At 38.1% G+C, this 14,070-nt stretch overlaps 1 protein-coding gene and 1 pseudogene across 8 annotated transcripts in view; one reads left to right on the top strand and one right to left on the bottom strand.

Moving 5' to 3' along the window:
- NAV1 (neuron navigator 1) overlaps positions 1–14,070 on the bottom strand; it is a 352,671-nt gene that overhangs the window by 62,062 nt on the left and 276,539 nt on the right. The gene's annotated exons all lie outside the window — the stretch shown is intronic.
- LOC111720416 lies at positions 4,073–5,553 on the top strand (annotated as a pseudogene). The gene has a single exon (XR_002770105.2). The product of XR_002770105.2 is annotated as a cAMP-dependent protein kinase type II-alpha regulatory subunit pseudogene (transcript).

Below are 14,070 nucleotides of genomic sequence, written 5' to 3'. Positions count from 1 at the left end.
AATAAGACCTACCTTCCAGAGTCATTGTGAAGATAAGATGAATGTAAAATGCTTTACAAACCTTAAAGCACTATGTAAATGCTAGCAATTACTTAAAGGCATAAAATACACAGAACTACAAAAGAAACCAATTATATTGCAATATAATAATTTTTTTTTTTTAAAGTTCACAGATCCCAGGTTAAGAAGTCCTGCCTTAGCTAGTGTAGTAGAACTCAAAAATGCTTTCTTTGCATTGCAATTACTCAAAACACAAGATACAAAATAAAGGCTTTGAAAAAAAATGCCAGGGATAATGAAAGCTGTCAGTCCAGGCTAGATAGGTAAGGAAGAATTATTTCAACATAAGAAGGCTACAGCATTATGCTGGTCTCACATTCAATACAATCTGAAGACTGATAAGGAGAGGGAAAAATATAGAAATCTTTGCACTGTACAGTAGCTTTTCTTTCAAGAATTTATGATATCTCCTCTACCTTTTCTTATGGGGGAGAGGGTGTTCCTTAGGGAGAACTATTGGAACAAGGCATGAAGTATGTATCATATTAAGTCAATCACAGGGCAACAACTTTGTACGATCTCTTTATCTTCCAATATTTTCCTTCCTTTAAGCAAGAGGAAAGTAAATATCCATAACAGTTGGAAACTTGTAAATAAGGTGGGATGTGAACAAGACTCTTTCTAATAGAGATAGAATAAGTTTTCTTGTAACTGTCATTTCTGAGATTCTGCCTGGTTTTACGGAAGCCCAGGCAAGCTCAGTTCAGAGAATTCACATAATTTTAGTTTCAGATCCTATGGTTATATCTTTTGTTTTCATTTCTGAACTTTTGCAATTCACTTTTTATTTTTTTCTAGTATTATTCAAATTCAAAACTAAACACAGATACCTCCAGCAGGCAAGTAGGCAATCAATCTGATGGAGGAAGCCATCTGTAAAATGGGAACAATTTCCCTGTCCTGAAGCTTAAATGAGATCATGTAATTCACTCTGTAACTGTAAAGTTTTCTAAAAAGTGGAGTGATTATTCCATAAAATTGGAAGCTGGATCTTCAAGACTAAAACTGTTATAGGAAACAGTCTCCTCTAATTTGTAGCTAATCAACACCCAATCATTATTTCAACAGCAATATTTGTGGGAAGGCTGGAGAACTTAAGGACACCGTTCTTTAGTTCACATTTCTCAGTCTATGTGGATTCAACTGTAAAGATTTCCATTGTACTAAGCAATCCATGTGACAGTCTGAGAATGCTTTATGGAAAGTTAGTGTTCACTCAATCCATCAGGCAAGGCTGGGATGTGACCCAACATTAGCTATTACTTATACCCATCCAGTCAAGCATAACCAACATAACAATCCCTTTATTGCTGGTCAAATGTGTTGAGACATCCTGAGTTTAACCAAGGGTAAGGCTTCAGTTTGACTGAAAAGACTCACTTTCTAAATTGCTATTCAGATCAACCTATGACCCTACAATGCAAACACTCCAGATTTTTGATCATTCGCATGATCTGGGTTCAAGTCCTGGTTCTGATGGGCAAGAACACTACATAAAATCAAATATGAATACAATTTTTTTTCTAAAGGCAGAGGGATAGACTAGATCAGAAGTATCAAAATTGAGGCCTAAGAGTAAGTGGGAACTGGATAAAGCTGGGAAGTATTTAAGAAAATAAATAAATACAAAAGAACATAGATAATATTTGGATTTTTATATCAATGTGTTCTCCATAGAAATTCTTATGTATGGTTTGGTGGCTCAGTTTCTATTTGAGTTTAACATCACTGATCATCTTTTTCTGCCTTCTATCTGTAATACATATAGGGGGAGATTTCTAATCTTTTTCTCTTGTGCTTTAATATAGCATATGATGGCTGCTTAATTAACAGCAAAACAAACCAGAAAATTGTCTAAAAAGCAGGGATCTTCTCTAGGTCAAAATATATTGCCAGGAGTCAAAGAACAATCTTTAATTATTCTTGGACAATAAAATAGTCACTTTTCACATACTTTCCTTTGTAAAGAGAACACAATCCATTGTCAGTTAGGTACACATTCTTTTCTCAAGAGAAGTAATAGATTTCTTCAGATCCATTCATAGTCTTTTACCTCCTCCTGTCTGTGAACAACAGGCATTCTAATACATTGAACTGGAGTTGAGGATAGTCATGGAAGAATGCAGCAATCTAGCTGCATTCTAGATATTTTACTGACACTTGAACCACCTTATTGCTGTGTGAGATTACTAAGTAGTCTTTTTAAGGTAGGTATCTAGTGATTCCTTGAGCAAAAGGGTGGTCAAAGAAGACAAATTCAATTTGTATTGCTCTTTTACTTTAAGAATACCAATCCAGATTATGCCCAAAGGGTTATGAAACTGGGCATTCAACAGTGTCTCTACTGGGCCTGTATCCCAAAGAGATTATAAGAAAGGGAAAAGGACCCACATGTGCAAAATGTTTGTAGCAGACCTTTTTTGGGGTGACTAGAAACTGGAAACTGAGTGAATGCCCATCAATTGGCTGAATGGCTGAATGAGTTATGGTATAAGAATGTTATGGAATATTATTGTTCTATAAGAAATGATGAGCAGGATGATTTCAGAAAGGTCTGGAGAGACCACATGAACTGATGCTAAGTGAAGTGAATAGACAAGAGAACGTTGTACACAAGCAACAAGATTATATGATGATCAGTTCTGATGGATGTGCCTCTTTTCAACAGTGAGGTGATTTGGGTCAGTTCCAATGGTCTTGTGATGAAGAGAGCTATCTGTATTCAGAGAAAGGACTATGGGAACTGAGTGTGAATCACAACATTGTATTTTCACTTTTGGGGCTGTTTTTTTTCTCTTTTTCTTCCTTTTTGATCTGATTTTTCTTGTGCAGCATGATAATTGTAGAAGAATTGCACATGTTTAGCATATACTGGATTACTTGCTGTCTAAGGAAGGGAGTGGAGATAAGGGAGAAAGAAAAAAAAATTGGAACATAAGGTTTTGCAAGGGTGAATGCTGAAAACTATTTATGCATATATTTTGAAAATAAAAAGCTTTATATAAAAACGCTATCCATCCAGGTACTACACTAGAGTTTGGAATCAAGGAATAATAAAAGACCCAGAAAAACCAATATAAACAGGGTCTGAAACAGAGAATGTCTCTAGCTTCTAGGAAAGGATGCAGGTTTGAATAAATATGTTAACAATACTATATTGCTTAATTGTAACCATCTTGTTTTTGCCAATGGACTCCCTAAACTCACTCATAGTGTATGTGGATGGGTATCTAAGGTAACTTAAAATATCAGAGGGATTCTTTGAACTGGACATTCTGAAGCTCTGCACACTGTGGAATAAAATAGTGGAAAACTCAAGTGTCCGCTAAGTAGGGTTTACAATACATGAAACCTTGGGAGTCCTGGTTTATTCTTAAATCTCCTTGACACCACCTGGTTTTCACTTCTAAGAAAAATCAACTAAGCACTCGATTTGATTTCAAAGATAGGAGAAATCAAGTCTCAGACGGCTTTTCTCTTTGTGAGGGGGGGAAAGTGGAGGAGAGCTTCTTATGTAAGCAAACTCAAGACTTTATTTATTATTATTATTATTATTGAGGAAGCTGTTTTTTGGAGAAGATGCAGACTAATAGGAGTTCAACTCTAGATAATATTTGACAATCCACGGTCTAGTCCTGGGATTTATTAACCCATCCCCTTCCCTTCTACTTTCTTCCCTGATCCACTTCCATTCAGAGCCCCTAGCACTAGCACAACATTGTTGAAACTGGGGGCCCAAGTCAAATATTGGGCCAACCACCTCTACACTTCCAGAGACGTCGCTCCCACCCCCAGAAGTTTTCAAAATCTAGCCAACTAATGCTTCCTTCAGTTCCGTCGAGTCGCTGCCATTCCCCGCACAAGGTTCCCACTTCTTCAACTGTCAATACTACTCCGCATCCAATCAGAGGCAGCCCCACCTCCCCACCCTTCTTTTATCCGTCAAACTCCGGATCCAGCTTCCGATTGGTGGTCCGGTTGGGGAGAAGCCTGACCCCGCCCCCCTCACGGGAGGTGTCAGGCTACCTGTGCCCCAGCCTTCCTTTAATCCATCGGAGGAGGAGGTGGAGGAGGGGGGTGTGGGAGGCGCAAGACCGGGGGGCACCTGGGGAAAACGGGCTAGTGTTACACGAATGGAAGAAAGGCCCAGTTCAGGTCACCTCCAGGAAAAAGAGCGAGCCGGTAGCCCCCAGAACTCGATCAATCCAGCCTCTCTTCGACCCGCGCAGCAGCCCCACACAGGACGACCAGCATTGGGCAGTGCCAGGTGAGGAGAGACAACATCTCGCCCCTCCCATCTGCCTAGATGGAGACCATCACCACCGATGATGAAAGGGAATTCATCCGGGCCTCCCAGATCCGGGGCAGATTCCAGAGAAGGAGTTCCATTCCAGTCGAAGTCTTTGGTCCCAGCGAAGAGGAAGAAGCCGCGGTGGTGTGGACCATCTATCCCAAGTCAGAAGAGCAAATCAAGAAACTGAAAGAAGCCTGTAAAGACCTACTCCCCTTCCGAGGCCTGGAGGATGACCTGCTCCTACAGATCTTCAGTGCCATGTTTGAGAAGAAAGTCCTCCCCCAAGAGTGCGTGGTGCAACAGGGGGAAGACGGGGACCACTTCTTTGTCATCGAACACGGGGTGTTTGACATTATGATGGGGCAGAACAACCAGCAGAATCGCATCGGCCAGTATAAAAACAGTGGCACTTTCGGAGAGCTAGCCTTGATGTATTCCTATCCCAGACCCGCTACTATTATTGCCGTCACAGAAGGCAGTCTCTGGGGTCTGGATCGAAAGACTTTCCGGACAATCACTGTGACGTTCCAGTTGGAGAAGAAGAAGAGGCTACAAATGTTCATTGCCTCTGTGCCCTTTTTCAAGAGCCTGGAGGCCACAGAGTCAGCGCAGATCCTCGATGTGGTAGAGGAGAAGACCTACGAGCCTGGAGCATGCATTTTCCTAAAGGGTGAAATTGCAGATAAGTTTTACATAGTGGAATCAGGGGAAGTCAAAATCGTGGCCGAAAAGCCCGGTAGTAAGGAGGTGGGGATCGTGAGGCATCATAAAGAAGAATATTTTGGAGAATCAGCTCTCATCAACAACAACCCCAGAACAGTTTCAGCTTATGCAGAAGGAGAAGTCAAATGCATAGTTATGGATGTGCAGGCACTGGAAAGACTTCTTGGACCTTGTATGGACATTTTGAAGAGAGATATGTCAAATTTTGAAGAGCTAATAGAACTGCTTGGTCCCATAATCGACACAACAGTCTGAGGTGTCCAGAGGAACAGGCATATTAATAATACAGAAAATCTTCTGATGGCAATACCACAAACTAAAAAAAAAAAAAAAAAAAAAAAAAAATGGACGCGAAAGAACATTGGACTTAAGTCCTTTGTCTTTTCTCCCCTCAGAATCATTTGCTTATACCTGGGTTGCCATTGCTGTCAGTGAGTACAATAAAGCACAGGACTCCTGAGTTGCCCCAAAGCTAATTTTCTGATGTGTTTTGTTATATATTTTTTTCCTCTCTCATTTTAAAAAACCACTTGATTTATCTTCAGCAGTTTGGAACCTTGGCAAATACCCATATGGTAACAACTTTTTTTAGGTGCCTCATCCCCACTCACTATGTCTGATTCCATCCAGCATAGAGATGATTGAGGTTCCTTTAAATGAGTTTTACCTCTTAAAGCCCCACCTGGTATAGGAATTGAAGACACACATTTCTCAGAGAGCAACCCTGGCTTCGGTCCATTGGGAGTTGCCTCAACTCATTCAACTCTTAATATGTTCAGCCTAGAAGGTCAATTATTCTGTTTCAGACTACATCTCAACATGGAAAATAGTCCTGTTCTTCTGTACAATCTCTATATAGATGTCAATACAAGATTATTACTAATGATGCAAAATAACTCCCCTACAGTAAATATTTCAACAAATAAAGCTAGTTATAGCTCATTTCTCTCCCCTCAAGAAATAATAGTAATTTCCGATCTTAGTATGATTTTTACATGAAAAATATTTAAATTATAATTTTCTAAGATAGTGACTCTCCCATTTCCCTTATATTTTAATCAATCACCAAGCACTTGTTAAAAGTGCCTACTATGTGCCAGGTACTATAATAAGTACTGAGGGGTCAAAAAAAGCCAAAAAATAGTCTCTTGCCATCAAGAAGCTCACATTCTAATCAGAGTCGGGAAAAACATGTAAATGAAAGAACATCTTGGTACTGCTGAAAAGAATTATCTCTTGCAAAATGTCAACTGCTTGATATTCAAGATAATAGGAAAAAATATAAAATTATTATGAACTCATCTCTTCTCAAATGTGGTAACAGCCTAATAGTAATTTTTTTGCTAGTCTAATTCATTCTCTATTCTGCTGTGAAAATGATTTCCCTAGGGCAAAAAGTCTGATCAAGTCAAATCCTTCCCCCACTCAATAAATGTGAGTGGCTTCCTTTTATCTCCAGCATTAAGAATAAAGTCTTCTGGGATTTAAAGCTCCCCATAACTTGTACTTTTCCAGTTTTAAAACTTTCCTTTCCTCCAATAACTCTACAATCTTTCCATATGGCCTATATGTTTTAATTGTTCATCATTCTTGAAGAGGACCAATGATATCACTAGCATGATGTCTTGACTTGAGGATAAACTGGATTTAAGTGAAGCAGAACTTCCAAAAGTTGCCAGCTTCACTTCTCCAGAATCATCAAAGTCCAGTGGCAAGACAAAAGTCAAGATGTGGTAGATGACATTGGTCTTTATAAAAGTCTCTTTACTAATTATATTTACTACAAGTTCTGTCTTACTTTGTGATTTTGTCCCATTTACCTAGAATCCTTCCTTCTCCTGCTCCCACCTCTCTTTCTCCCTCTTCCCTTGTCCTCTCCTCTTCCAATCTTTCTCTCTTGTCCCCCCTTTCTCCCCTCTTCTCTCCCTCCCTCGCTTTGTTTCCCTGGCTACCTTTAAGATTCAACTTAAATATCTGCTGCATTCCTATCCTACTCCCTCTAGCTGCTAATACCTTCATCTGTATATTTATGTATACCATATGCCAAGCTATTTACATATTTTCCCCCTATTAGAATGTAAGCCCTTTGAGAACATGAACTGTTTTCCCCCCTTGTACCACTAGCATTTAGCACAATGACTAACACAAAACACTTTAATTAATAAAGTGTTTTTTGACTGAGCTTTTATGTATTGAACAGTCTGAAGCAATGCTCTAATACTGAGACTTTATTTTGATAAAATCCAAATATATATATATATATATATATATATATATATATATATATATACACACACACACATACACATACACATAATAAAGGCTTTTTTGACTGAGCTTTTAAAAAGCCATTTAAAGACCATTGTTAGGGCAGGTAATTGGCAAAGTGGATGGGTTGCTTGGTCTGGAGTTTGGAAGACTAATTTTCCTAAGTTTAAATCTGGATTCAGACACTTACTAGCTGAGTAACCCTGGGTAAGTGACTTAACCCTGGTTGCCTTGGTTCCTCATCTGGAAAATGGCCTGGAAGAAGGAAATAGCAAACCCCTCTAGTACTTTTGCCAAGAAAACCTAAGTGGTGTCATGAAGAGTCTGACAGGACTGGAGGAAAACAAATGGAATGGCAACTGACAATTCTTTTGTTACTTTAGGACTAATATTGTATACATCTAACGTTATTCCTCATCCTCTTTTGCTTAAGACAATGCTTTGTCTAGAATCATGTCTGTTACATATTCCTTAAAAGTTTATTGTAATTTTGTGATAATTTTATTTTGTGGGTAGAATATAAATATTGGATGAAATAAACTTAACTCATTTCTTTGTGATTTTCAAAGATAAAGGTAAAGCTCAATAGATCAGAATAAATTTATATCTTATAGTATGTATCAAATGGAATGCATGATCTAAATGTAAGAGTTTAGAACAAGCTAGCCGATAGAAAAGGTAAAGATCTAAATGCAACTGTTGAAACATTGCTCTCAGTTTTAAGTAGCTGCCTCATCATTTGGAGACTTAGGGATTGCAACTTCCTACTTCATTTCCACCAAGGGTGATGACCACCAAAAATAATACACCAACTACCATATACTATGTGTGTGTAGATATATGTATGTATATACAAAAATTCCACAATCTCCTAAAAAGTCTGTTCTTAAAGATATGAAGGGGAAGTAAGTCATAGTTCTTGGGATCACTAGTTAAAACTGAGATGTCTGAATCCATTCAACAAGTAGATAGTATGGCTAGAGTCCACATCAGATACACAAATTAATTCTAATGGTGCAAAAAAGTGTGCATATGGGTGTGCAATTTGGAAGAACTGGCTTATGTTCTTGGCATCTTTGGAAGTATTCCATCACTGGATATTAGGAACATTTTTTTTTTTTAACAAACACTACCCAAAAGTTTCTTTTTAATTGAAAAAACACTCAACAAAGCCTTGCAAATCACTATCCTTTCAAAATACATATATTAATAAGCTATCTTTCTTCACCAAGAATTAATTTAAGGAATTCCCTAGTCTTTATACATCTCAAGTGGTTATTTGATTATTCATGGTAATGAGGAACACAGCAAGAACAGTCACTGAAATCACAGATAATCATGAAAAAAATTAATTTCAGATCTCCAAACTGCTACTAACATGCCCTCAAACTGATTGGAGTGAAAAGCACTCATGTGCATCTACCTACCTTTCATAGTTTCAATAAACAATGAGATGACTAAAAATTGTTGAAAAACTGTGTATTTAATGTCCAAACTTCTTGTAGCAATTGTGCAATGGATACTAAAGAAAGTATTCTTGAAGAAAATAGTCTTAAAAGAAATTGCTTAGGGCAGGTCCAATTGATATCACTGGGCAGACTGCATGGGGAACATTTGCCCACGTTGTATATAATTAGAGGCTTTAAGGTCTGTCAAAGCCACACTTGTATAAATTTCACTTTATTATATGATGTGCAGTAACAGTGACTCATTTTGGAATCTGAATAGGTCTACCTCTGTATTTCTGTAACATTATTACCTTCAAAAATACTGACATGCTTATTCAGTGTATGTTCAGAAGCAACAATAGCTTGTTTCAGAAATACTTCAACCAGGTAAAAGCTGTTTATCTTCATGTCGAGGAAGTCCTTGACAAATGTTTCACAAAGTTTAAAAAGCAATTCCTTGTTGAATAGATCTTAGTTTCTTTAAAAGGTTTCTTTTTCTGCCCCAGTAAGACTAAATCAAAAGTAATTCCCCCCTCACCTGGTTGTTGAGATGCCTTTAATAAAAGTCTTTTTTTAAAAATCATTCATCTTGGGAGGTGATGAGAGTAAGCAAAAGAAAGATCAGCCCAAGGGGTACATTTTAAAGAAAACAGCAGGAAGAAAAAAAAAAAAAAAAACCAAACTCAAAACCCTAGGGCTGGACAAAGGTTCTTTCAACTAACTTCCTCTGTTTTTATGATACTAACGAGGTCTTAATTCTGGCTACAGGAATTTGAAGCCCAGTAACTTTAGGATTTTTCAACTACTAGCTGTATTTTGAAAAGCTTTTCTTGGAACTTTACCCCATCTGGAGTCTCCGGATTGCTCCTCTGGCCTTGTCTTTCCAGGGGAATGATCCAATGAGAGATCATTCATCTCTTGTGCAGTTAGCTGATCAAGATCTCTACTTATTTCTCTAAAGTACGGGATGACTTCTGCTCGAGTTCCCAAGTGTCTGGGAGAGTTACACGAGGAACTCATTAGCTCTGCCTTCAGTTGAAACAACAAAGTCCCTTCCCCAACCATAAAACAAGCAGCATTTCGTACAACCTCTATATGTTTCCATTGAGACCTCCTGTGGAAAGTTCTCCTAGATCTTAGATATACAAAGCAGCTGGAAAAGGACAGCATGGAAGCAGAATTTGCTCTGAAGTGCTTGTGTTCTGGAATTCCTGTGTTTGACCTTTTCTGACAAGAGGACCTTGAAGACTCTTCGCTTTGGGGGGGACATACTCTCTTCCACTATCTTCGAAGCATGAGTTAGTTTGAGTAGAAGTATTGCTCTTTCTGGGGTAGCCTTGGTGGAGACACAGAATCATCCCCAACCTTCTTCTTCAACAGAGAAATCTGAAAGATGCACTAAATATAACCACTCATTAACCCCAGACATCCTTCAAACATAAGGGCACCAAGTTTTGCCTCACACAGTATTATAGAATTTAATTAAATGGGGGAGGGAGAGGTTTCTCCAATTACTCAATTATCTGTTGGAATTTAATATAGCACAATTGTTTCTACTTTTTTCATTTCTGAAATATGCTAAATAGTTCCTACAGGGCTCATCCCATTTCATCATTTACCAACTGTGGACCCAAGAGTTCTATCATGACTTACTCCCATGTGAACCATTTTTTTCTTTAAATATTTATGTTATTAGCGTATACCCCTCAAACAGAAAATTTTCCCTAAAGAGATACATCAGTGATATTCATAACCATCAGGTCAGGAAAGATGAAGGGAAGTCTCATTGATTGGGGGAAGAAAGGGGAGGGATAACATCTTAATTCCAGACACATATGCAAATGTCTTTCTTTGTGAATGTATTGCACAGTCTGAAGCAATGCTCTAATACTGAGACTTTATTTTGATAAAATCCAAATATATATATATATATATACATATATATATATATGTGTGTGTGTGTGTGTGTATATATACACACATCATATATATATATATACACACACACATACACATACACATTCTTTCCTAATGTAAAGATTTCCAATAACAGCATAAAACTACCAGTTAATAATAGGGCCCATCATGTAAATTACAGTGGTTTCCAAAAATAAAGCTTCATGGAGGAAAAATTTGCAAGTTACCACTGTGAGGTATACACACTGAGAGAGCAGTTCCATCACACCACGGAAATCTGGATGTTCTCTCCCAACTGGCACACTTTTAAAATTCAGAATACTTGGACATAATTTTCCGCATAAACCAAACTGTGGCTTCTCCACACCTCGCCTTTCTGTCTCCTTTTCTTCAACCAACCTTACAATTAGACACCCTAAGTTTTCAGGAACTTGCGTTTTCAGGAAGCAAGAAGCAGTGAAAGGAGTAAAAGAGATGACTCGTCATCATCTCAGCCCTGTGCCTCAGTGATGAAGGGTGGTGGCTAAGACCAGATGACATCTGGAATGTGCCTCATTTATGGAATTCCCTTCTTAACAATCAGCCCACAAGTGCTCAGATCCTTGAGGGTCTTAGCATGTTCATTATTAAAGATCTTGTATCAAATGCTCCCAAGGGGCCCAACAGACGCATGAATTCTGAAAAACTTATTTTAAAAATTAAGTTGTGATTGGCCCTGCTGCTATACAAAGACAGGATCCTAGCTGATTCAACCAGAAATCACTGAAAGAAATTTGTACTTGTCAATTGCTATCCTAATTCAACAATATTATGTACAGGGAAATATCCTGACATTAAGAAATTTCATGGAATAAAGAAAAAATTCCTTGTGATTTGTCCTTATTTCGCTCCCCTGAATAAATAGCTTTGTCATACCACCATTATTTGTCAGGAGATGCTTTTAAGTGGGCTAGACTATTCAGACTTATATGGGGATATAGCAAGGATCCAGTCTCCTGGCAAACTTTATAATTCTATGGACACCTTGCTTTCATTCTTCCCTCAGAATGGACCAGTTTCTTATCTGAAGTCAGAGTTCATGAATCAATTATCAGCTTGCTCATGGTTAAAACATTTTTGTGGAAGGTTCTGAAGGCTTTCACTTAAGAGAACCAGACAGCTGAATACCTCATTGTTCAGACAAGTCAAAGGTCAGCATGGGACAGAAAATTAGAGAGGAAAGCCAACTAATCATTGATTGTGAAAGTTTTGTTTTAATGGGTTCCTATTAGGAAGCCATCAGCAGAGAAAGACATAGGAGTCGATCAGTAGGTAAAACAAAGACCATATTATAGAGAAATGTGCTATATCCATAGGTGAACAGTCAAAGTCTAAAGTCATTTTAGGCATCACATTGCCCACTTAAGTAGGCATGAGACCATTGCTATGAGATAGTAAATAGGATTATAAAATACTTTACAAATGTACAAATGCCATATACGTGTCTTTAATAGTCATTAAAAAGATTTGTAATGATCTGCAAATAAAAATCCCTAATCATCTTTGTTTCTGGTCTTTGTACTCAATATTGCATGAAGTCACATTGCCATATTCATGTGATAAATCCCCAGTAATATACCTCCTATTCTATTCATACTGAATTTCTTTCCCTCTTACCATTCTCAGGTGTCTTTAACCCATTTCTACTTTATGAAAGGGGGAGAAATTGAGATCCAGAACAATTAAATAACTTTTTCTAAGTCATAAAGATGGCTGAGCCTGCATTGGACTTTTTTGCTTAGCTTTTCATCCTTTCATCAGCTGGTTATATATAAAGCCTTCTGGAGAAATGCATATACTTACTAAGAGTTCATTCACTTCAAATAGAAGTCTCTGTATTGCTACTTTTATTCCTCTTTTCCTTACTATAGTAGTTATTGCTAGACCTCTACTTCCCCGAGTTCAAAGGTAGCAGACTGTTCAGATATGAGATAGACAGGTAGTTTTTATTATCTGAAGACACATATCTAAAATCACAACTGAGAACGCAGGAAATGACTAGATAAGGAAATTTGAGTATTCTCATGCTTTTCTTGCATGAACTCCAGCAAAAGTCTTTATTTTAAGCCTTTACAAGTAGTAAGCAGCTTCCTATAGAATCCTTCTTAAGGAACTTGAAAGGAGGAAAGAAAACATTTAAAAAAGCAAGAATTACAAGTTAATCAAAATTTAACTGGCATCTTTCCTGAGGAAGTTGCCTGCAAGCAATAGGAAGGGAAAACAGATAGGTTTCTCTTGTTTTCTCTTCTGACTGGAGGAAGGCAGACACTTAGAGCTCAGAAAAAGGTTTTCTGTGATTCCTTCTCTTTCCCCCACCCCAGAGGCTCCCTGCAAAAAGGTCCCTCCTGAGACTTCAAAAGGCCAAAGCTCCCATGAAGCATCACTCTCACAAAACCTCTTGGAACATGAGCCTTCTATCAGGCCTGGGTAAATAGGGGAATTCAGCAATTATCACTCCAAAGGAGTTGAGAAATGAGTGGGTATGTGGTTTGACTCTGGGCAGCCAAAAATAAAACTGTTTGGTTTCACTTGGGAGGGAGGAGGGGAAGGTGATCACAGTTGCAAAAAAGATGCACAGAGCCTTTGGAATTGATGAGATGTGGAGGTATCATGTCTTTAGTCCATCCTCCTGACTACATGTAAAAATATGCATCTTTCTGGCTAACTACTTTTTAAAGACTTCTAGGGCAGGAAATTTCTTTTATTCCTTTCACAATGTCTCATTTTCTGTGTTAAAAAAAAATCTATGATATCAATTTAAGAAGCATTTATTAAGCACTTACTTTATGCCTATGGGATAAATGCCTAAAAGGGATTTATAAAAGGATTTATGCCCTAAAAGGGACAAATGGTGAGGTATACCCTATAGTGGGGCATACCTGATTTTAGGTCCAGCCTCTGCCACATGCTGGTTGGGTAACCCTGGGCAAGTTATTTAACTCTCAGTGACCCAGGCAATTTTTTGAGGCTGAGGCTGTACAAGCTGTACAAGGACATTGGCTTTGAGCTCAGAGGATTTGGGGTCACATCTTGATCTCTGTCATTTCCTACCAGAGAGACTTTGGGCAAGACATTAATTAACCCCTCTTGGCCTCTTTTCCTTCATCTACAAATCCAAGGGCTTGGACTGGACGGTTTCTGAGGACTGACCAACCCTAAATCACAAAACAGTTACTAATCTGCATTCATAGAGGATGTTTTTCTTACTAGGAATTTCCTATAATGATGGAATCAATGGTGCTGCATTCTTTCGCCCAATTTTCCCCACAAAAAGGTGTGCCAGATATTTTGCTAGGCTCTAGAAATGCAAAGACCAAAAAA

This window comes from Sarcophilus harrisii, chromosome 4, assembly GCF_902635505.1.
Source record: "Sarcophilus harrisii chromosome 4, mSarHar1.11, whole genome shotgun sequence".
NCBI classification, from domain to species: Eukaryota; Metazoa; Chordata; class Mammalia; order Dasyuromorphia; family Dasyuridae; genus Sarcophilus; species Sarcophilus harrisii.
Note: the sequence above shows the minus strand (reverse complement) of the source record. Positions and strands in the feature narration are given on the sequence as shown.